Source organism: Rhincodon typus, chromosome 21 (genome assembly GCF_021869965.1).
Source record: "Rhincodon typus isolate 14 chromosome 21, sRhiTyp1.1, whole genome shotgun sequence".
NCBI lineage: Eukaryota > Metazoa > Chordata > Chondrichthyes > Orectolobiformes > Rhincodontidae > Rhincodon > Rhincodon typus.
The window spans coordinates 19,669,521-19,692,455 of record NC_063352.1 but is presented as its reverse complement, the minus strand read 5'-3'; the positions used below and the strand labels follow the sequence as shown (position 1 = coordinate 19,692,455).

At 43.5% G+C, this 22,935-nt stretch overlaps 1 long non-coding RNA gene across 1 annotated transcript; it reads left to right on the top strand.

Moving 5' to 3' along the window:
- Positions 1-17,634: 17,634 nt before the first annotated feature.
- On the top strand, positions 17,635-22,522 carry LOC125485633. The gene is made up of 3 exons (XR_007264326.1): positions 17,635-17,770; positions 21,997-22,094; positions 22,185-22,522. It is a non-coding gene; the product is annotated as an uncharacterized LOC125485633 (long non-coding RNA).
- The last annotated feature ends 413 nt before the right edge of the window (positions 22,523-22,935 follow it).

Here is a 22,935-nt window from a genome sequence, read left to right as displayed (position 1 = left end):
TATGTGCTGTAACCTCTGTAACCTCTGAGGGTTGAGTTCTGTAGCACCATATATGGTCTTGAGTATGTGTGGCTAGATACTTTCTGGTCTAATGGGAAGAGTCTGACAGAGTAAACAGGATGTAGTTTATTGCAACTCTGCAGCTATTTACTGGTTACAAAATAGGCTTTAATTAAATAGACTATAAATTACTATAATTTGGCCTGTCTCCCACAAAATCCTACTTTACTCTCCCTCTAAGTCTTCATAATATTTTCAAAGTGTGTAATGCTTATTGCACTCAATCAAGTTTTTTAACATTTTCAAACCTATCGAGACAAATATATAACATTGTGCTATACAAATTACGAGCCAGAAATCTGCTTGCAACAATGTCCTTTGAGCACCTTTCAATTTTTGGTATTTACTCTCTTTAACCCTATGTTGTGGAGATGCCAGTGAAGATGGAGTGAGGTTCTGAAAGCTTGTGTTTTCAAATAAACCTGTTCGATTTTAACCTGGTGTTGTGTGATTTCTGACCTAGCCCTACGTTGATAGTTGAATATATGTAAGTCAAAGGTACTGAGTTTGGATGATAGTTTTGCTGTGATTGCTTCCCAGATTTTCTGGCTATCTCAATAGAAAACCCAAAAGTAAATGCTAGACCCTTTCTCGAAACTGAAATATCTCAAAACCAGAAGGAAATATGTGATTGCACCCTAATTTGAGGCATCAATTCCCAAAGGGAAGAGAAGACTTGGCTTTAATGTAACCAAAACACTCATGATACTGGATACTGGAAAGATTATAGTTCTGTATTTTTTCAGTTGTTTTTCCACATGTCAGCTTTCTCACCACAGAGGAATAATCACAGACTTATTCATCACTTTCACACTACCATTATGCCTTGTAGCATAGTAGACCTTACAAAGCTCAACACCGTTCTCTCTATTGTTTTAAAGCAGCACAAGCAACATGAAAAAGGAGCTCAATGATGGCCTATTTGCACTATGAAAGTTAGTTTTGCAATTTTCCGACAAAATGTGCTGATTCAGATCTCCCTTCTGTCATTGCTGAAGTTGAAGTCACATCATCACAAAACAAAATCCTTTCTAGTCCTATCAATGTTGTTGGTACCAATGTGGCTGAAGAAATATGGATCTCTACCTCTTACTCAAAGTTCTTCTCCAGCACTGAGGAGATGTTCTTACCCTCGGCAACAGGCAGGCAACACAGCTTTCAGGACTCCTGCTCACGGCTACAGAGAACAGAATCTATTCCCCCAAGTGATAGTGTCCATTATCACTACTATGTTCCTACTTCCTTCCCGTACTTGAACGGTTCTCTGTACAAAATGGCCAATTTGGTCATCCTCCTTGTGGTGAGCACTTTTATCTGCACAGCTTGCAAGAACCTCATAACTGCTGGGCAATTGCAGAGGCTGAGGTTCCTCAAATACAACCCCATTGGAACTCATACTTGCTTCACCTGCAGTCACATGACCCTAATCATGGACCAATTTTGAATTACATATTCTGAAGGGTGTGACTGCCTCCTGATCCAGGTAATGTTTCCCTTCCCTGATGTGGCACAATGGCTACAGCTCAAACTCTAGCTCCTCAGCTCAGATCCAAAGCTCCTCAAACTGCAAATATTTTCTACTGATGTGTTCGCTTTGGATCACTTTGGTGTCCAGCAACTTCCATTTGTTGCTGCAGCAACACGTCACCCATCCTGCCATAAACTATTGTATTGTTTTAATGCATAGATTGATTACTGTAAATTGGCTGGGCTTTACACTTTATTGTAATGACTTTTTTATTTAAAATTATTATTATTTTTTAAAAAGTTATGTATCAATCTAATATTGAACAAGGAATTATTTTAAGGAAATAGGGAAGAAATTCAGTGGAGACAAAAACACAAATTGAAGACCCTCCTTTTACTGTTAAGACTAGAACTCAAGATAAACGATTTACTTAATGCCACTCCTTGGTCTTCACCCTGCATCCCAGCACATTACTCCCTGAACTCACATTCTTTTAAATAGTCTGGGTTGTACGTGTCTTTCTCTTCAGCATTTTGAATTGGTGCTGGGCTCAGGGTGTAGATTTGATGAGGACATATGCCAAATGCCTTGAATTGATACTTAGCAACAGGGTGACATCTTGGAGCCACATAGCCTCTGACTGATTTTTCTAAACTTTGCCTTTATTTTGATAGGCAGGAGCTCACAAAATTACGCCTTCCTGTGGCTGAACCACATGATGTTCCAAACTCTGTGAGCCAGTGAGCTTTTGGAATGGCAGACCTAGGGACACATGATCCCAGAACAGGCCCCAACGCAGTTAAAGTTAGATTGTGTGAACAGCAACAAGGTTTCTCAGGAGATCAAGACAGTGGAGTTCTCCTTCCCGGAATGCAAGTTTTCCCAAAGAGGACGGAACTAAGATGAAATTAATCATAATTGTAATGCTTTTGAAAATGTTTTTAAGTTTATTTTTACATTTATTTGTTGAAAAGTTTCCTTCGAAGTATAATGAAATTGTTCATTTTGCTAAGTGTGGACCCTCAGGCAATATCCCACCTAACTGGAAAGAAATAAATTACATTTATATAGCATCTTTCATCACCTTAGGGGCGGCACAGTGGCACAGTGGTTAGCACTGCTGCCTCACAGTGCCAGGGACCCGGGTTTGATTCCACCCTCGGGCAACTGTCTGTGTAGAGTTTGCACGTTCTCCCCGTGTCTGCGTGGGCTTGCTCCGGTTTCCTCCCACAGTCCAAATATGTGGAGGTTAGGTGGACTGGTCATGCTAAATAGCCTGTAGTGTCCAGGGATGTGTAGATTAGGTGGGTTATAGGCGGATGGGTTTGGACAGGTGCTCTGAGGGTCGGTGTGAACTTGTTGGGTCAAAGGGCCTGTTTCCACACTGTAGGGAATCTATGACCATGGGATCCCAAAACACCTTACAGTTAACAATGTACTTCTGAAATCCCATCACTCTTGTAATCAATATCCCCTTTGAAATTTAGTTATTAAGCATGGTCAGGTCTTTTAGCCCATGGTGCCTCCACATTTTCCTGTTCAATGATAGGATTTAGCCTTGAACAAGGCCTGCAGGCCATCATCCAAACTGTGACATAACCACATATCCTTGCATCTAAATGGGAGCATTAAGTGGAATTTAGGAATGTTGCACACAGCAAGATCCCACACCACAATGCAAAATGACAGATAATGTTTTTTGATGTTGTTCCTGGAGAAGGCCAATCCTTCAATCCAGCCAATCTGCCTGCTAACCATATGAGATAACAATATGAGCGGATTTTACATTGTTTTTCACATTTCAAGATAATTAAATTCATCATCTCAGGTCAGGGACTGTGTGTGGGATAGCACTTCATGGTCATGACAACCTCAGTGCACCATCCATTACTTATTAGCAACATTAGCTTTAGCTACAAGTCCCAAATGAATTAGATTTTCTACTTTAAGGAGCAAAATGAGACATAATTCTGCAGCAGGTTGAGTGTGGATGACTCATCCTTTCAGTGTAGGGCTTTAGCACATCTTTTTGTAGCAGAGAGACATTAACTGAAAAGGAAAAAAATGTATTTTAACAAGGACTGAAATCTAACTGGAAAATGTAAAGGTCATTTGAAAGGTGTTGCTAACCTTGATAAACTAATGTCGATCATTTTGAATCAAACCTGGAAGTGAGTTTAATTCTGGTTGGCATTCTCATTACCCACACTGGGCTGAGTGCTCACATTTCTACCCAACAGGAATGTTAAATGGGTCATCTGAAAAAAGAAAATTCAAATAAATAGTAAGTTGTACAGAGTCTCTGTGTTCCATTTGTTAATGGGACTTGGCTTCGTTATACATTGAATTGAAGCCCACTCCTCCCTTTTTTCTCTAGTTGTAAAATTGTATATGGTCAAGAGAGATTTATCCTCATTTCAAAACCATGTCTGGATATTTCACATCTTTGGTTAAAAACGTGCCTGGGACCCATGATCAAAATATCACACCAGTCTGCTTAGTATTCTGAGGAAGTAATGGGAATATCTTTGAGTTGGTGAACAATGGCAGTCTGTAAGAATTTCTCCAAACTTTTGTCACTCATCTTCCCCCATCCTCATACAAACAATTCTCCTTTATTACTCCAGTGAGCTATTCTTCGAAGATCTGTGTGTCAAATATTGTTTTACGGAATGTGGAGGCAGATTTTCCAGTGGCCCAGCGTCAGAATTATAAGTAACTGCCAATCCAGTGCATGTTGTTGAGGTGCTTGCAAATGCAGCTTCAGAAGGACTGAGCTCCAAGCTGGCGGCCGCTATGGTCGGTGACCAATTATTGAAGGTGGACAGATCGTCAGAAGGAGAACCAATGAGAAGGTTCACAGCATTGAGAGACCTGCAGGGCCACTGGGGAAGCATGTGCTGCTGAAGTGAAAAAGCAAGGGCACCTCAAAATGGAGGTGCTCACTAAAGCCTGTGGAGAATTTAGAAATTAACAAGGCTCATGGCTTCTACAACCATGAGGCTGGAGGACAACCCTGCCAAATGAATAATCTGGCCCACAGTTTTCAAACACACAGTGTGGGCAGCATGGTGGCTCAGTGGTTAGCACTGCTGCCTAACAGTGCCAGGGACCTGGGTTCAATTCCACCCTCGGGCAACTGTCTGTGTGGAGTTTGCACATTCTCCCTGTGTCTGCATGAGTTTCCTTCGGGTGCTCCGGTTTCCTCCCACAGTCCAAAGATGAGCAAGTTAGGTGGATTGATGTGCTAAATTGCCCATAGTGTCCAGGGGTGTATATGTTAGGTGAATTTTCCATGGGAAATGAAGGTTTATAGGGTAGGGGTGGTGGTGAGTCTGGGTGGGATGTTCTTTGGGCAGTCAGAGTGGACTTGATGGACTGAATAGGGAATCTATTCACACAGCTCATTGATTGAGCCAGAGAAAGGAAGCACCAAATGCTATCTGGCTTGCTCTTTCCAAGTTGCTGCTGGCTTCCAGACACAACTGGGAGCTGCTCTGCCATCTGAAAATGACTTTTAAGTGAATTCTTACACGTGCAATGCAACAACTTCACCATTAACTCCACAGCCCTGCTCCATGTACCCCAGCCCCTTCACCCGCCCATCAGCAATCTATATCAAATACAGCTCATACCTCACATCTACATGCTTTCCCTACACCCTCTGGCAAGTACCATTGCTGGAAACCCCACACACACAATTTGCAGACATTGCCAACCTTTCAGCCCAAACAAATTGTACCATGTTCAACCGACACATTTCCCTCTCCCTTCCTGGATGAGCTGGCCCACAACAGCTTTCCAAAGACAGCTAACCACAGTGAGTGACATGGCTGTGAGTATTCACCACCCATGTAGAAACATTGCACAGATGATGGTATATGTATGTGGCCCTTTAAGCGAGCTGATCAGATGACCTGGAGGGAGCAGATCTTGCATCTGGCCTAGACCGACAGTGGAGTTGTGAACATTGTCAATTAATAAAGTGTTCCTGTTCAGATTTACCATTTATCTACCTGGTCTATAATTCCTGGTTCCAAAGGAAGCACTGATTTAACTTTTCGACTGGGATAGGCAGAGGACACTGAAGGCCCCATTTCATGGTGCACAGAGTTTCTACCTCCTGCCAGTGGCAGTGATACGCAGTGAGATATTGCCTTAACAATTATACTGCCTTCGCTCTGCTCTGAGGCTGCAGGTGTAGTTCCAAGGTATGGAACAGTTTTCTGACCACACCTTGGTGAAATGCAGCCAATGGACATATTGGCCCTGTTTGAGGATGCACTGGAAGGAAACCCTCTGGGGGTGTGACACTGAAAGACTTCCTCACTCTCCCTCTCTGAACAGCTTGCCTTCTCTGCCACTTCTGCTCCAACTCCCTGAGGTCATAGCCCAATTTGAACTGCAACTATAGCCCTGGTGAATGGAAGCAAGTGGTGTGCTCAGAGACCTTTAAGAAGCATACCATGTCTTCCCCACATCCATCACCGCTTCCCTGAAGACAAGACAAATTTTCACAACTTCTTCAACAGCCAGCACTTCCACTTACTATTGCAAAAGCAAATAGGTTGTCAAAGCAGCTAAGCAGCTCCCTGGTGATGGCTGGCCACATAACCTGATGTCTGAGTTCAAGACAGGGCGTTAACTAGAGAGGCAGGGTCGAAAATGGCAGCCCAGCCACCAAATCAGAATTAGACACTGACAAACAGCATGGCCTGCTTACTCAGCCTGTTCCCAAAACAGTCACACAACATTCTCACAATTGCCCTCCACAACATGGTAGTTAGCACAGATTGAAGTGGCATTAATGCTCCAAACAAACCTGGCACACATTACACCAAAACTACTAGAGCTAAGGAGCTGCTATCCTTCTCAGCGTATAGAACCACTCGTTGTTATTGTGCATGAGGTACCATTTGCAACCACAAAAACTTATTCTTAAGCTAAGGTCAATGTGTAGCTTCTGGCTCCAATTCCAGGCACTATACTAATGCATTTGCATCCACCCCGACTTCCTGTTAATGCACAAAAAGAAACAATGTTGCCACTTAATTTCCCGTAGCTGTGGATTTCGGCACTTTAACATGTAATTGCTACCCTTTAAATGTTTCCTATCATCTCTATGCCCATTCGTTAAGAAACGGTTTGCAGCTAGACACAGTGGCTCTCCTTGTTGTTGGTGTGATAGTTCTATACGTACAGTGTGCTGCTGATTTACAGTGAAAAAGGCAGAGCAGATCCATGATGATGTATTTTCTACGACACCAGTTTCCTCCAGGTCAAGTGTTCAATCCCAAATCAGGAACTCGCAGTCAAATTAATCCCTGTTGAAAAAAAAATCTCACATGCTATTCTTTTCTTTTTAATCAACTTTTTGTTGGTTCTGAAACACTCCCAAATCTTTTACGTAGCACCATTTTTTGTGACATTTTAAGCCTGTTTAATCGAATCTCATCCTTAACTACTTTGGCAAGATCTTTCTCACTAAGTTTTGGTTATCAATGGATTGTATTTTGTCAAACATTTTGAACTATTTCTTCAAATGTTTCCCACTGTTTATTTACCACTCATTTTAACTAATTACCCAAACTGCTGTAACCAGCTCTCTATCATACCTATGTCATTGTGCCTGGGTTAAATAGCTGTAACTGGATCAATTTTAAGTCAGTCACCATCAGCTTTGCAATATTTCGAATCCTCAGAAATGCCCTTTGATTCAGACCTTGGTGAAAGGTGCTTGTGAATAATGGACATCTAGTGTGATTGCCATGTCATAATCTGACCAAGGACTCTGATGACATAATAAATCACAGGCAGAAAAACTGAATGATTTACAAGAGTCACATGAGCGACCAGATACATCACTGTCTTCACTCCCAGCTACATGTAACCTTGTTGAATTTCATGACAATGTTCTGTGTCCGTTCAATTCCAGTGCTAGCCACAGTATTCATCTTGTATAGATGAATCCCAATGTTCTTGGTAATTCTGCCACCGTGCACTCCACCTTTGATACAAACAACAACAAACTGCATTTGTATGGGGCCAAATCTTTCCCCATACTCCCCTGCAGCAGCATGGGTAATAATAAGAACATTAGGAAAATACAGCACTCTGGATGAAGTTTGACTGTACCCCGAACAAACTTTCCCACAACTAGTCCAAGGATTCTCTCATGTCATTTCCAACTTTGATTTCCCGTTTTGGACTTTTTTGCCATGCACAGATCTTGGACATCGACTTTGTAAGGTCAGAAGAAGAAAACTCTTGGAGGGAACATATCCCCTGACTCACCATAGGCCTCCTTGACCCCACTATGGAAAAATTGCCTACGGCTTTTGAGATGTGGCTATTTTGCTTGAAGGACATGCGGTGTGTTTGTCATCTAAACTGCCAGCACATGCTGCCAGGGTGGCATTGATACAGAACAGTGCTGTACAGTGACACCGTGACAAGCAGCCTGCCTCTCTGTTAGTGCTAATGTATATTGCCAACCTACAGTCTGGGAATTGCAAGTGTGTCGTACCTGCTGGCTGCTGCTCAATCATTGCTTTCCAACTGTAAGTGGCACAATGTCCCTGGAATCCCCATATCCAGCAACTTCCTTCAGCTTTTGTGGACGCGAGTGGGCATTGGGAAGACCCTAGCCTTGCCACATCATTGGGTTGCTCCCAGACAATCTCACACAGCACCTTGATCCTTCAGCAGTCAATGTTAGAGGTCAGGGTCGTCACAACTTGTCTACTTCTACCAAGTGACTTTGTATGTAGGGACAAACACACATCGCATATATCAGCACAGGCTGTGCCTCATGGCTCTTAGCTTCATTCCTTGGCACTCACTCACTTTGAATTTACCACAAGGCTGCCAGGCTTTCAATGTTAGTTGCCAGTGCAACCTGTAACCCAGCTCTGTACTTCCTGAGTGGTCTACTAGTGGACAAGAGAGATGTCACGAGGATCCTGGGGGTTTGGCAATTATCAAACGCCAACTGCTGTGGACAAGAGTGTGGCTGGTGCCCTGAGATAGTATTGTGTGGTGACCATCATGGACATTCTTCACAGCCAACAGTGAGCTGATGTCACCAGGGACCTGTTGTGATTGTAACGAGGTCAACCAAGTAGACTTCATAGAATATGAGTTCCCTGATTGGGGCTGTTAATCTGGTTCAATCAGGAGGTCTTGGCTGACAGAGAAGAACAGGAGTGTCAGAGGTTCTGTTCATTCTGAGAGCTGGCACTGAAGGAGATGGATCAGTGTCAAGGACTTTCCACATGTAAATAAAGGGTGACTTGGTGACAGGATACCGGCCTCTGTGGAGTTATTTCAGTACTAGCTGTGAGTTCCATGTCAAGAATTCCCAATATCTAGTTTGCTCAGTAGGATAGGAAGCTGCACATCGATGAGGTGGGATATGTGATTAATAAGGTCGTCAATGATCCCACTTAATAGGCAACTCACTGATGCCTAGTAAGAATCTCATCTGAACGCTCAGAACCTAGTTAAAACACATGGCATTTTCTTCCAGAGAAAAGCACAATTCTGCCACATTGTTCAAGTCCCTATGAGACTCCACTTGCTCTGTGATGTGCATTGGTATCTTTTGTTTGGTGGTGGTGGGAGGTGCCTATAGAAACATTAGAATCATAGAAATCCTACAGCATGGAAGCAGGCCATTCAGCCCATCAAGTATACACTGACCCTCCAAACAGCATCCCAAACAGACCCATCCGCCTACCCTATCCCTGGACACTATGGGTAATTTAGGATGGTCAATCCACCCTAACCTGCACATCTTTGGACTGAGGATCACTCAGAAGAAACCCACGCAGACACGGGCAGAATGTGCAAACTCCACACAGACAGTCACCCATGGCACTGTGAAGCAGCAGTGCTAAACACTGAACCACCATGCCAACTCTATTGTGTTAGTGTTCTGGCAGAATTCTACTCCTCTAATGTAGCATGAAAGTTTTGACTGGGCGACACACAGGTACACATATTACAAAGGTAACATAGCTCAATACTCCCTATGGAGACATGGTAATGACCTCTTGGGAAGCCTCCCAGCACATTGTCTGAGGATATAATGTTGATGGGTGTGAGGGTTCAGGATTTCCTCCAGTAAAACTGTGTTCTCTTTCTGATCTTCCCCACAGATTGACAGCTCATGATCGTGGCTGGAGACCCTGTGTCCTTGCTTTAAATCCAAAAACAGCATTGAGGAGACAGTGATTACAATGGCACCAGCAAGGAGAGCAGCTGCTGCTGTACAGCCTCCAGGCGGAAAAGCAACAGGGCAAGATCCAGGATGATGAGATGCCACATCTAGAGGGCTCAGTGCAATTTTCTTCATTTTGCTGGAGCAGGATTTATGCCAAGAACAACTGGGTGCCAATCACATACCAGTGGTCATCCAGACTTTTTTTAAGGAACTGAGGATCTGTGTAGCATCTCCCAATCCTCCATACGTAAATGCATCTAGGATGTCAGTGACGTCATTTTCTCCTGTTTTTTTATCTTTCTCTGTGACAATGAGAGTCAAACAATTCAGACAGTGGTATCTCCACCATCACTGGTTCCCCAGGTGCTGGGCGCTATCAACAGCACCCAAGTTGCGTAGAGCATGCACTATAGCCAACCTAAAGAGTTTATCAACAGAAAAGGTTTCCTAGACAAGAAAAAAAAACCCCAAAGAACTACAGATACTGGAAATCAGAAACAAGAACTAAATGGCTGGAAAAGTTTAGCAGGTCTGACAGCATCTGTGGAGAGAAAGCACAAGTTAATGTTTCGGGTCCAGCGACCCTTTTCAGGATTGATTGTAGCTTGGAAAAGATTGGTATATATGCCATAGAATGCGTGGGGAAAGGTGGGAGAAGTAAACAAAAGGTGGAGATGTAGCCCAGAGGCAGAAAAATAGTTAGGCAGACCAATGAATGGGAAAAGGTGTTGCAAAGTTGGGTAGAGTGTTTGTGGGTTGGAAGGCAGAACATTAGAATTTGTTTGTAAAATGATAGGGGGAAGAGTACGGATCCCTTTAAACGATGATGTGCTTTTTCTAGGCCTGGAGATATAAAGAAATCTGTGAGCAGCAGCAGGCACAGAGACTTCCTGAAATTGAAACATTTGTATGAAAAGGCTGTATGGTTAGCAACCCAGGCAGTAGTCTTGTTTCGTTACTAAAGCAACTGGTTTGAACATCAGCCAATTAATTTAGACCAGGCACTTAGAGGCTAAAAACCAATTAAATTTAAATCTGAGAGAACAAGGTGTAGAGCTGGATGAACGCAGCAGGCCAAGCAGCATCAGAGGAGTAGGAAGGCTGACTTTCGGGCCTAGACCCTTCTTCAGATTTTCCAGCATCTGCAGTTTCTGCTATCTCTAAATTTAAATCTATTGATTTTGACAACGTAGCACCAAACCTAGTGTAAGAAATTGGTAGCTCATCAAGGGTATAAAAGAAGAGGGTTTTTGGAAATTGGTGTGACAGCAACTGTCATCCATTAGAGTTAACAACCAGCAGCCCTAAAGAGAAAATCACTGGCTCTTACAGAATTCTCTAAGCTCTCAGAAAACCATCATCTGACTAATCATCTGAAAAACATCACTCTTAGCTAATATTCCTGACACAAGAATTTGACAGAGAAAGGCATTCCTGACTGAAGAAAAATGGAGAAGGCACAGAACATTCTGGAAGACATATCCTGACTGTAATTTTGAGAGACTAAGTTTTAAGTGTTCCTTTTATCAATTTAATTTATATAAGCAGGACTCATATCTATTGGAACAGCATACCATTAGAACTTTGTATTAAACGGGAATAGTTAGCAGTTAAGGGGGCAATTGTTTGGTTTAGTAGTTGTGTTAATGTGTTCACTGTTAGAGTTAGATAAATAAATTGTTACTCGTTGATTATAGAGTGACTAGCGGGAGTTCATTCCATTTAAACTCCCCTTTATAACCGATTGGGAGGTGAAAGGCAGGTTATACCACTTTTCACACTTCCTTTGACAGATTATGAGGTGAGCTTCCCTGAGTGCTTTGGTTTTAGTTATCAGAAAGGGGTCATCCTCCTCGTCATAATAAAGGTCAGCCTACGAGAATCAATAACTACTAAAGGGGATCATTAGTAGTGGACAATGGGTTGTGTGTGTTAGCAGCCCATGTGATGACAAGGCCTGGTGTGTGGAGGTTGGGGTAAGGACACGGGAGAAGGTACCTCAAGCCCTACAAGTGTTGAACTTGATATTGAGTCCAGAGGGCTGCAAGGTTCTCAAGCAGAAAATGAGGTGCTGTCCTTCCAACTTGCACTGAGCCTCACTGGAACACTGCATAGAGCCTCAGACAGAGACATTGCAAGGGAACGTGGTGGTGTGTTGAAGTGACAGGAAACCAGAAAGCAGGGTCTTTTTTATGGACAGAACTTAGGTGTTTTTCAAAACAGTCACCCAGTCTGTGTTTTGTCTCCCCAATGTAGAGGAGACCACATTGTGAGCACCGAATGCAGTGGACTACATTGAGTGAAGTGTAGGTAAATCATTGCTTTTCCTGGAAGGTATGTCTAGGGCCTTGTAATAGTGCAGAGGGAGGAAGTAAATGGGCAGGTGTTACACTTTCTGCGATTGCAAGAGAAGGCACCATGGGGGTGTGAAGACTGTTGGGAGTGGTGAAGGAGTGGACCAGGGTGTCCTGGAGAGAACAGTCCCTGAAAAAGGCTGAGAAGGGAGGGGAGGGGAATATATGTCCCCTCTTGGCCTTTAAAGGCTTCCTAATCCTTTGGCTTCCCACCGATCTTCACCACAGTGTATGCTTTATTTTGTTTTTATGCAGTTTTTTCTGCTGTTCCTTATTTTGTTTCAGTACCCAACTCCTGTCTTCATCCCATGCTTCTTTTTTTCCTTCAGCCCTAAGAACTGTACCTATCTCTTTGAACAAAATTCAATGTTTTGGCATCAGCCACTAACTGGGGCACAGAATTCTGCAGGCTCACCACTCTCTGGGTGAAAAGATTTCTCCTCGCCTCAGTCCCAAATGGCCTATCCAGTATCCTGAGACTCTCACCCTTGGTTCTGGACTCTCCAGTCATTGTGAACATCCTACGTCTGTCTAGCCCTGTTAGAATTTTAAAGGTTTCTAAGAGATCCCCCTTCATTCTACTCAACTCCAGTGAATATATTCCTAACTGATCCAGTCTCTCTTCATTCATCTCTGGAATCAATTTGTTAAACCTTAAATGCATTCCGTCTTCTTCTTCAGATGTGGAGACCAACACTGCACACAATACTCCAAGTGTGGTCTTACCAAGGCTCTGTACGACTGCAGCATGGCACCACATGAATCTTCTGGCTATGAAGGCCAACATACAATTTACTGTGGAAGGGTCACCAGACGCGAAATGTTAACTCTGATTTTTACTTCACAGATGCTGCCAGACCTGCTGAGCTTTTCCAGCAACTTCAGTTTTTCTATCATTTATTTCCTTCACTGCCGCCACACTTACTTTCAGCAAATGATACACAAGGCCAGCCAAGCCTCTTTGCAGGCCCCCCTTTCCCAATCTATCACCACTCAGAGAATAAACCGCTTTCCTGAACTTGCTCCCAAAATGGATAGACTCACATTTATCTGCCTTATATTTCATTTGCCATGCCTTTGCCCACTCACTCAAAGTGGCCAAATCACCACTGAAGCATCTCTGCATCTTCCTGCCAGTTCATCCTCCAACCTAGCTTTTTGTTGTCTGCAAACTGGGAGACATTTATTTCCCCCATCTAAGTCATTAATTTATGCACGTTGTGAATAGCTGTGGTCACTGGTTGCCCCTTGGAAAATGACGCGTTTATTTATGATCTCTAGCAGGTTGACACAAATCCTGAGGAATCTCCTTTTGACCCTTCATCACCATTGGCCTTTATTGTTTCATGTAGACTGCTATGATGCTCTGTAAAGCTAGATGGTCCTGCAGGACAGCATTGAATGTGGAAAAGGCTGCACTTTGTGCACCTTTCCCTGATAGACCAAAGACAGATGAGGGAGAATGAACATGTGATCTCCCCTTTGTATATCTCCCAGCTTTGAATGGCAGTGTTATCCCTGGAAAAGCTGATAGGATGAGCCTTTCTCTGCGGAGATGTTGGAAACCCCACCCATTCATGCTGGTGCACACAAGTAGGGTGTAAGTGTGGAATGATGTATGCAGGCCAGGCCCTGGCACAATCCCTGCGCAGAGCATTTAGTCTCAGGGTTGTCCACGTCAAAGTGTGGACTCCTTGACTGCATCATGGTTTAATGGTCTGTGACATCTGAGGCTATCTGCGTCACAGAGTCTGTTACCTTTGAGAGATAAGCAAAGTTTGGCCGTATAACTTCTTTAACACTTGCAATGTCTGAAAAGACCTCTCACCTCTCACATGGTGCAACTAACCCAGGTCCAAGAATGAAAACGATGTTACTGCAGGCATGTTAAAAGCACAAGTGAGAATGTATTTGCAAAGTTGCATGGATATGTACAAAATTATTTATGTGCCATCCAGGTCACCGATGGGCGCTCAGTAAGTTTATTTTTTCTTCTTCACCCCACTTCATCTCAATGCAGTCCCGATTTCCACAACTAGGGGGAGGGAGTCCACTCTGTAGTTGCCCCTGTTGGTGTGGAAGACTTGAGCAGTCGTCCGTGGGGCCGTTTGCATCTCCATAATTGAGAGTGTCCTGCCCAGATGTTGGCTCACCCTCCTTGGTTTGGATTTGTGCAGGCTGTGATGTCACAAGCAGCAGGGAGGTGGAGGATCCAGACTCCTTAGGTGTACCCTGCAAAGAAGTTTCTGAGGAGCCTGAGTGTCACTCCTCCTCCCTTTGGGATCCTGCTGTCTCCCTGAGAGGAAAGGGCACCTGGAGTGAAAGTTGAGGGCCCTCATACATTGAGCACCTACGCCTAGGGAAATGCTGTGCAGGTATCAATGGACTGCACATATCCAGCAGCTCCAACCTCTCCACTGAGACATCAAGACTCAGCACCTGACATTGGTGGGTGCCTGTATCCTTTGAACCAGCTTATCTAGTGACTCTCGCAAACCTGCTTGCTCTTGCTTTGCATTTTGGTGAAGTCATTAATGGCTGACACCATGGGATCATCTCCTGCCTGGTCTTCAGCATTCCTCTGAGTTCCAGCGATCTGGGGCGTTTCTTCTTCAACCAGATGTGAAGATGCGTCAGTGATGCATTCACTAGATTGTCATTCTGCGTTTAATCTGTATAAAGTATCCTCTAAGGTGAAAGTCTCTGAACTGGGAGAGGGTGCGGATGAAAGCCTTTGCCAGTCCATTCCTCTGAGAGTACAGTAGCAATATTTGATCACAAAGGAGAAGAAAACAAACAAAATTGAGCTAAAGTTTTATGATTGGAGTACTGTTTGTGTGAGCTAAACTATAAGCTGTGCTTATACAAGGGCATAACACATCAGTCTCTGACTGATGTCTCCCATAAGCAGCTTCAAGTACGATAAAGTGAACCACAATGTTAAATGCTGCCTCTTAATCAATCTTAATGAATGTACTTTTATTTCCAAAAAAACCATTACAATCCATTAAGTGGTACAAAGCATTCTCTTTATTGATCGACACAAACTGGAAGCCAGCCATCATATCACAAACAGTAAGGACCAGGCTACACAAGCCAACTACGGTCAGCCACCATCCTTGTGCAGGGGAATGGGCGCATTCACTTGCGTGGAGAAAATGGTGGGCCGAAGGGCCTGTTCCTGTGCTGTATTGTTCTAAAACAAAGAGCAGCGAGGGAATGTGCCTCTGAAGGTAAGGAGCATCTTCACTCAGGTGTCTACAAACACACCAAGGAAAGGTGCCAAGGAATTGACGGATCTGCTGGTACCCAAATCACTCTCCAATTCAACTCATTGGTGGTAATTAGTCATTTGCTGCATTGGATTTGATCAGTCTCCTTATCCTCTGAATAATTCCTGCTCAAACTGAACAATGTCAGGAGAAAGAATGGTCAGAGTCCGAGATAGGAGCGTGTGAACAGGAGGCTACAATTTAGCAACTTCATTCTGCTTGGCCATTCAGTTAGATCATGGCTTGACTTATATCTCAACTTCATTTATCTTTGTTCAGTAATTCTTAATACCTTTGCCTAAAAAAAACTATCCATCTTAGTTTTGACATCTTTAATTGATAACTTTCCCTTGAGAAGTTACCATTCTGTGAGAAACTAGTCAAGGTCATAATTTGAGCTCTAATGAGTAATTTTATGTCTTTTCTTGTCTGGAGCACATAACAGATGTGCAGCAACCGACTGTGTACAAGATTCCATCCATTTCATTTAAATGGTATCTGTTCCTAATATGCTTTCCCAATGGAAGGGTGCAGTCACCCTACTCGTGTTTTACGTTCTAACTGCCGAAAATTGAAACCCAAGAAAATTGCGTCCAGTTTTATATCCTTTTCCAAACATCTCATGTAAAAATGTTAAACAAATCAAGAAATACCAAATAACCAACGGTTTAAAGAACGTGCGTTTATATAGTACCTTTCACCAACTCAGGACACACCAAAGTGCTTTACAGCCTGAAATATTGCAGTGATTGTTGTAACGTAGAAAATTTCAAGGGAAGTGAGAAAGAATTGTGTCAAACACTTAATGAATCATCAAATATCTGAGCAGACAGGTTACAGTTTAAATGAAGGTCCATGATCAGAATAAAGAGGGATTAGCAGAGCAAGAATATACATCCTAACATTCAGCTATGTAGGGATCACCTTGTTTTAAACAGGCACAAGTCAATTTCACATTTCATATCTGCAACAACCTGGCAAAATGTCAGTTGCCTTAAAGATCAACATTCAAACTTTAAAAGGGAGGGGCATATTCACTTGGAAAAAAAAGGTGTTAGGGTTATAGGAACTACATGTGTCAGGGTTATGTAAAATAGCTATAGAAGTTAGATAATAAGAACACAGACTAAGAGGTTTAGTGAAACAGTTCACCCTACATGTGTTCCCATGCGTCTACAAATGCAAATTCAAAATTCTCTCTGCAAATACACACCATGCCAACTTTAAGGGTCCCATTATGAAACAGACAAATGTAAGGTATACCTTGAAGAAATAAGCACCCAATGAAACTATCCAGTCAACAATATGTTAATTGGAGATGACAACAGAGGTTTAAAGGGGACGGCTGAGCAATGTAAGTGATTCTCCTCATCAACCCATAAACATTGGTTTGAAACTCGATTGCTGGGGATCCGAATGCACACTTTTCTCATTAAGCTGTCAACCTCTGGTTAATTTGCTGCCAGTTATTGGTTCAGGTAGACATTCACTCTCAGCCTATCAATGGCTCTTTGGCAGGAGGATGCAACATTAGGGGAACACAAAGGAGGCAAAAAGATTCCTGGATGGTTTGAATTAAAAATGATGGATAACTCTGTGGATCGTCAAGATCATTTTTAAACTGTAGCAAAGGAACTTAGAGATGTGAGCCAAAAATTAATTTGTGAGTCACACCAACTCAATTATAAGCATTTTAACGAAGCAGTAATTCATAGAATCCCCACAGTGGGGAAGCAGGCCATCTGGCCCATCAAGTCCACTCCAATCTTCTGAAGAGCATCCCATTGACACCCACCCTTCTGCCCTATCCTTGTAATCCTGCATTTCCCATGGCTAATCCACCTAGCCTGCACATCCCTGGATATTGGGAGCAATTTAACATGATCAATGCATCTGACCTGCACATCTTTGGACTGTGGGAGGGAACCGGAGCACCTGGAGGAAACCCACGCAGACACAGGGAGAATGTGCAAACTCCACACAGACAGTCGCTCAAGGCCAGAATTGACCCTGAGTCCCTGGTGTTGTGAGGCAGCAGTGCTAAGCACTGAGCCACCATGCCGCCCAAAAGCTCAGTTCACCCCAGGTGGTAGTTCAACCCTGTAGTGATTGGGACCAGGTTGACATTGTTAACTGTGAGGTTCTTGATTGGAGTTGTTAACCTGGGCCAATCAGGAAAACCCTGGCTGACCAATATAACCAGTAGATTTGGAATCTCTTCAGTTGAGGACTGACTCCGAGCTGGCTGACCACAGCCAGTGTACTGTGCACTAGCAAATAAAGGGTGACCTGGTGACAGGACTCCTGCCTTTGTACAGTTATTTCAGTGGTGATGGGAGAAAACAGACACGCCTGAGGAACATTTGCTTGCAACTGTCATCTTGGAGTTGGGGTAAGCATTTCTGGCATCATGCCACAATTTGAGAAGCTTGACTCATTTGATCCAACTGTTGAAGACTGGGCCCAGTATGTTGAGAGAATGCGATATTATTTCTGGGCAAATGATATTGGGGCAAATGAAAACAACGAGTAATTCTTATGACTGCATTTTCAGTTGTAAGGGGCTTAACTTTCTCAGAGGCGCCAGACAATAAAATCTCCAAGAGCTGAAAGAGTTGGTTAAGGAATATTATGACCCTAAACCTCATCTAATCCTGAGATGCTATTGGTTTTATTCAGCTGTTAGAATCCGTATCAGGACTTTAGATGAGGACTGGCAGAGGCATGTGATTTTGGCTTAAGCCTGAATGAAATGCTGAGGGACTGTTTGGGGTATGTGGGATTAATTACATAACCATGCAGAAGCACCTACAAGCTGAAGCCCAACTGGCACCACAGCTGGCATTGTCATTAGAAAGTGGAGCATGGGAACCACAGGGCATCCCAATGGAAGTGGACACTCTCACCTGTCCAACTGAGCTTGGGGAACACCATGTGAGTGTAGGCAATCGCAAAACCTCATACAGGGCATGTCCTGAGCAGGAGGACGTTAGGCCAACCCACAACAAAGCCAAGCCTCAACCAAGTGGCTAATGCCGACGCCTTGAGCCGCCTCCCAACAGCAGATACTTCACCAGTGGTGCCTCCCCTGGAAGAGTCTGTTTTGCTTTTAAACTTTCTGGACACCCTTCCAGTCACTGTGGACAATATCCGACTGTGGACACAAAATGATCCTATCCTAGCAAAACTAAAATAGCTGGCAGCAGTGGGGGAAACAGAAGGGCCATTGCAACCCGAACTGAAACCTTTTTGGACCTGTTTGCTCCCCATATTACTGTGGGGAGAAAGGGTGATTTTCCCGAGTAAAGGTCACTTCCAGATACTGGCCGAACTCCACCAGGGTTTCCAAGATGAAGATGCGAGCAAGAAGCTATGTCTGGTGGCCAGGGCTGGATGGGAACATAGCTGCATTGGTGGGGCAATGCCCAAAGTGTCAACAAGAACAAAAGTTGCGACCAGCAGCTCCTCCACATTTGTGGGAATGGCCAGGTAGACCCTGGACTCAGTTGCATGCCAACTATGCTGGTCTTTTCATGGGCTCAATGTGCCTGGTCATTGTGGATGCCCATTCAGAGTGACTGGACGCGCATACTGTTCGTTCAGCAAACTCCGGGATGACGATTGAGAAGCTGCGAGCATCGTTCACAATGCACAGACTTACAGAATTATTGGTCACAGACAATGTGACATTTACCAGCAGGGAATTTGAATATTTCCCAGAGTCCAATGGCATTCGGCACATAGGGACAGCTCCATACCGTCCATCGTCTAATGGTCTAGCAGAAAGAGTGGACCAAATGTTGAGGGCAGGCTTAAAGAAGCAGCTTACTGTGTCAATCAAGACCAAACTGTCCTGGTTCCTGTTCGATTATAGGACCATCCCGCACACAACAACAGGGATAACTCCAGCAGAGTTGCTGATGGGGAGAAGATTCCATGCCAGTGAAATTCCCAGACTTGAGGGGGGAGGATGTGATGGCACCAGGAATGCCAATGCCAGCCAAGTGCCTTTTCTGAGCGCAAGAAATAATTTAATTCAGGGGATGAAGTTTGGTGCTGGAACCATGGAAATGGCCCTGTGTCAGTACAGGTGAGGTTGACGCAAGGTCAGGTCCCATGACTTACAAAGTTCAAGTAGATGATACGGTCCTAAACAAACACGTGGCAAGCCATTACCTCACAAACAGGGCAGGACCAAAACATACCCGGCCCCTCAGAACAGCCGGAAGGCCCGGCCGAGACTGCAGGTGCTTCCCCCTCCATCTAGTGTGATGGAAACCTCAGAGTCCAAAATGGATACAGCCCCGATGCTGTTGCCATCCGAAGAAGAGGAGCAGACTCTTCCGAGACATTCCGGGTGCAAGAGATGGGTAACGATCTGGTACACGCCACCTGTGTCTGGGCCAAGTTGGAGGAACCAGACCTCGGGCAAAAGCAGCTACAAGTGAAAGACCAGGCCTAAATCCCTCAACTTTGAGGGGGAGGGATATAGCGAATGGTACCAGTTTGACCTCATTAACTATGAAGTTCTTGTTTGGGGTTGTTGGCCTGTGCCAATCAGAAAAGACTTGGCTGACCAATATAACTGGGAGAAGGTGGGCACTGCAGAGGGTGGAGTGATTTATTTCCCCCTCAAACTATATTTTTGATCCCTACCCTTCCCCCTCACTTTTTCCTTCACATATTTTGGCCCTAGGGTCTCTGCTTGATGCTGGTTCTTTGGTTACATGGGTGTTCTCCCTAGTGGTGCTATGATAATAGTTATTTGCACACCTGGTGTTTTTTAAACTGTCTTGCACCTGCACGCACACACAACATAGGTAAAAGTAAATTAAAAGAAAACCAGGGGAGAGAGAGAAAAAAGAAAACATAACTGGGAGACTAGAATCTCCTCCGCTGAAGATTGACTCCAAGCTGTCTGGCCACATTCAGTGTACTGTGCACTAAAAAATGATGGGATACATGGTGACGGGACCCAGCCTCTGTACAGTTATTTCAAACCTACAAGCCCTGGCATATGAGGTGAATGCCTTATCCATTAGGCCGCTGAGGCCATTCTACAGGTAGGTGTATAAGGATGGTAGAAGTTAAGTAGTGATGGAAATCGTTTTGTTCAGATTTGACATTCTAATCTCAAGAAGTAAATATCCATCATAAAGCTGGGCATTCGACTGGATTTGGAAAATATTGAGGACCTGTGGGATAAAAGAAAGAGGACTGAGGTTATGCTCAGATATCCCCTCATTTTATCAGTCATTGACCCTGGTGACCAAGATGGCCACACATCCTATCACCAGTAAAGCCGAAATATATAACCAGAACTGAGTTCTGAAGAAGAGTCCAAAATATTAAATCTGTTTCTATCACCGCAGTTGCTGCCAGATCTGCTGAGATTTTCCAGCACTTCTGTTTTTATTTCAGATTTCCAATGTCTGCAGTACTTTATTTCCATACAAATGCAAGTTGCTATTGTTGAAAGCAAAACGATTGCACATTTTTGAACAATTACCATCACACATTGTAAGCTGTAACCTGTTATATGAGCATGCAATGCCAATCGTTGCCAACATGTGCTTGGGTACATAGCTGCCACCTTCCAACTGGTTTACAGGGCCAACATAGTCTAACACACAGCAGTAATTCTCCAAGGCTTCTTAGACAGCACCTTTTAAACCCACAACCACTTCCATCTAGAAGGATAAGGGCAGCAGATGCACATGGGAACACCACCACCTGCAAGTTCCCATCCAAGCCACTCAAAGCCCTGACTTGGAAATGTATCATCGTTCCTTCAAAATCCTGGAACTCCCTCCCTAACAGCATTGTGGGTCTGCCTACAGCACATGAACTGCATAGCTCAAGAGGGCAGTTCACCACCACCTTTTTGGGGCAATAAACACTGGCCCAGCCACCAATGCGTGTATGTCATGAATGAATAAAAGTAAAATGGTAGAGGAAAACCACAAAGTAGTCTATCAGGAAGATACTCGTGTCTTAAAATAGAAGTAGATTATTGGATGTTAGTAATGAGGTACCAGTTACATAACAAAGATAAACATGATTATTAGGGGACCCAGATGGGTGAGTCTGTCTCCATCAAGATCACAGTTTTCTACATTTTCCTACGTAATTCTTATGAAATCATATTGGATGGAGATTAATGCAGTCTTCAGCATTAACCCTTTCAGATCCATTACTTTATACAACAATCTTGCCCTCACCAAGTACCTCCTTGATAACCTACATTGACTGCTGGGTCCTCAGTTCCTCCCAATTAAAAATTCTTACTTTGCATTTGAATCCCTGTATGCTTTCATCCTTGCTGTCCATCTGTATGTCCACCAGCCCAACAACCCCTCCAGAATTCTGTTTTTCTGACCCTAGCCTTGCGTGCATCTTCCTTCTCCATGCACTACAACTGTATACTAGACCCCCATCACACTCGCTGCCCCAATGATCTCAATAACCCCAAACCTTGCCTCTAAATAGCAGCCAGATTTTTGAACACCTAGTCTAGTGTCCTAAAATTACCCTCTGAACCCTACTGTTTCTGAAACATAATCACTTCTGTTAAGATTCTCCATAACTCAACCCTGCCACTTGCCACTTCTCTTCCAGGGAAATGAACCTTCAAGAAGTTCTGCATTAACTTTGAGAGGTTTTCCATTTGTTTCATCGACCTAGCTACCTCTCATGTTTTCCATTTCGGATGAAAGGTCAGCAACTTAGAATATTAAACCATTTTTCTCTCCACAGATGCTGCCTAGCCAGTCTGATATTTCAAAAATTTTCTGTTTTTATTTCAGATTTCCAATGCCCATTCTTTTTCAAAACACACCTCATCGATCTAATTTACACCCCTCTGAAGCATCTTGCGGCATTTGTCAGTGTTAGAAGTGCTGGACAAATGCAAATTGCAGTTTCCTGCTGAGATGAGAGTGACAGACTGCTCACATTTGCCCTTTGTGATATCATTTCAATCCCTAATGTGCGTCAGCTTTGTAATAACCTTCATTAGCATCGAATTAAAGGTCACACTGTGTCATGGAATCACACGCAGTGTAACTTTGACTGACAGTGCTCAGACTGACTTCACTTGGGACTGTTAACAGCCATTACCAGAGGATATCTGCATTCTGACTTGTTGGCCTGAATTCATAGCTGTTTTCCAAAGTTGAAAGCTTTGGTGAACGTGACGATTTGAAATTTACCATTTAACTGATCTTGTCCAGTTAGTAATAAAGAATGGAACCTTTACAAAACATTACAAACAAAAATGTTGTTAGCTTCATTGGCTGTTGGTTAAGAATCACAAAGCAGTTAACCTTTTGCTATCCTATACTACAACAGTGATTACAGCTCAAAAATACTTAATTTTACAGGAAAATACTTTAGGATGTTCCATAATTATGAAAAGTATGGTGTAAATGCAAGGTCTTCCTTTATGTTTTTCTTTCCTGCTGGCTTTTCATGAGAATGTAGAACTACCTTTTTTCTTTTATGACTATCCTACAGGAAACTAATAGCTCAGAATCTTCTCTAAGGAAAGGTAGGCCA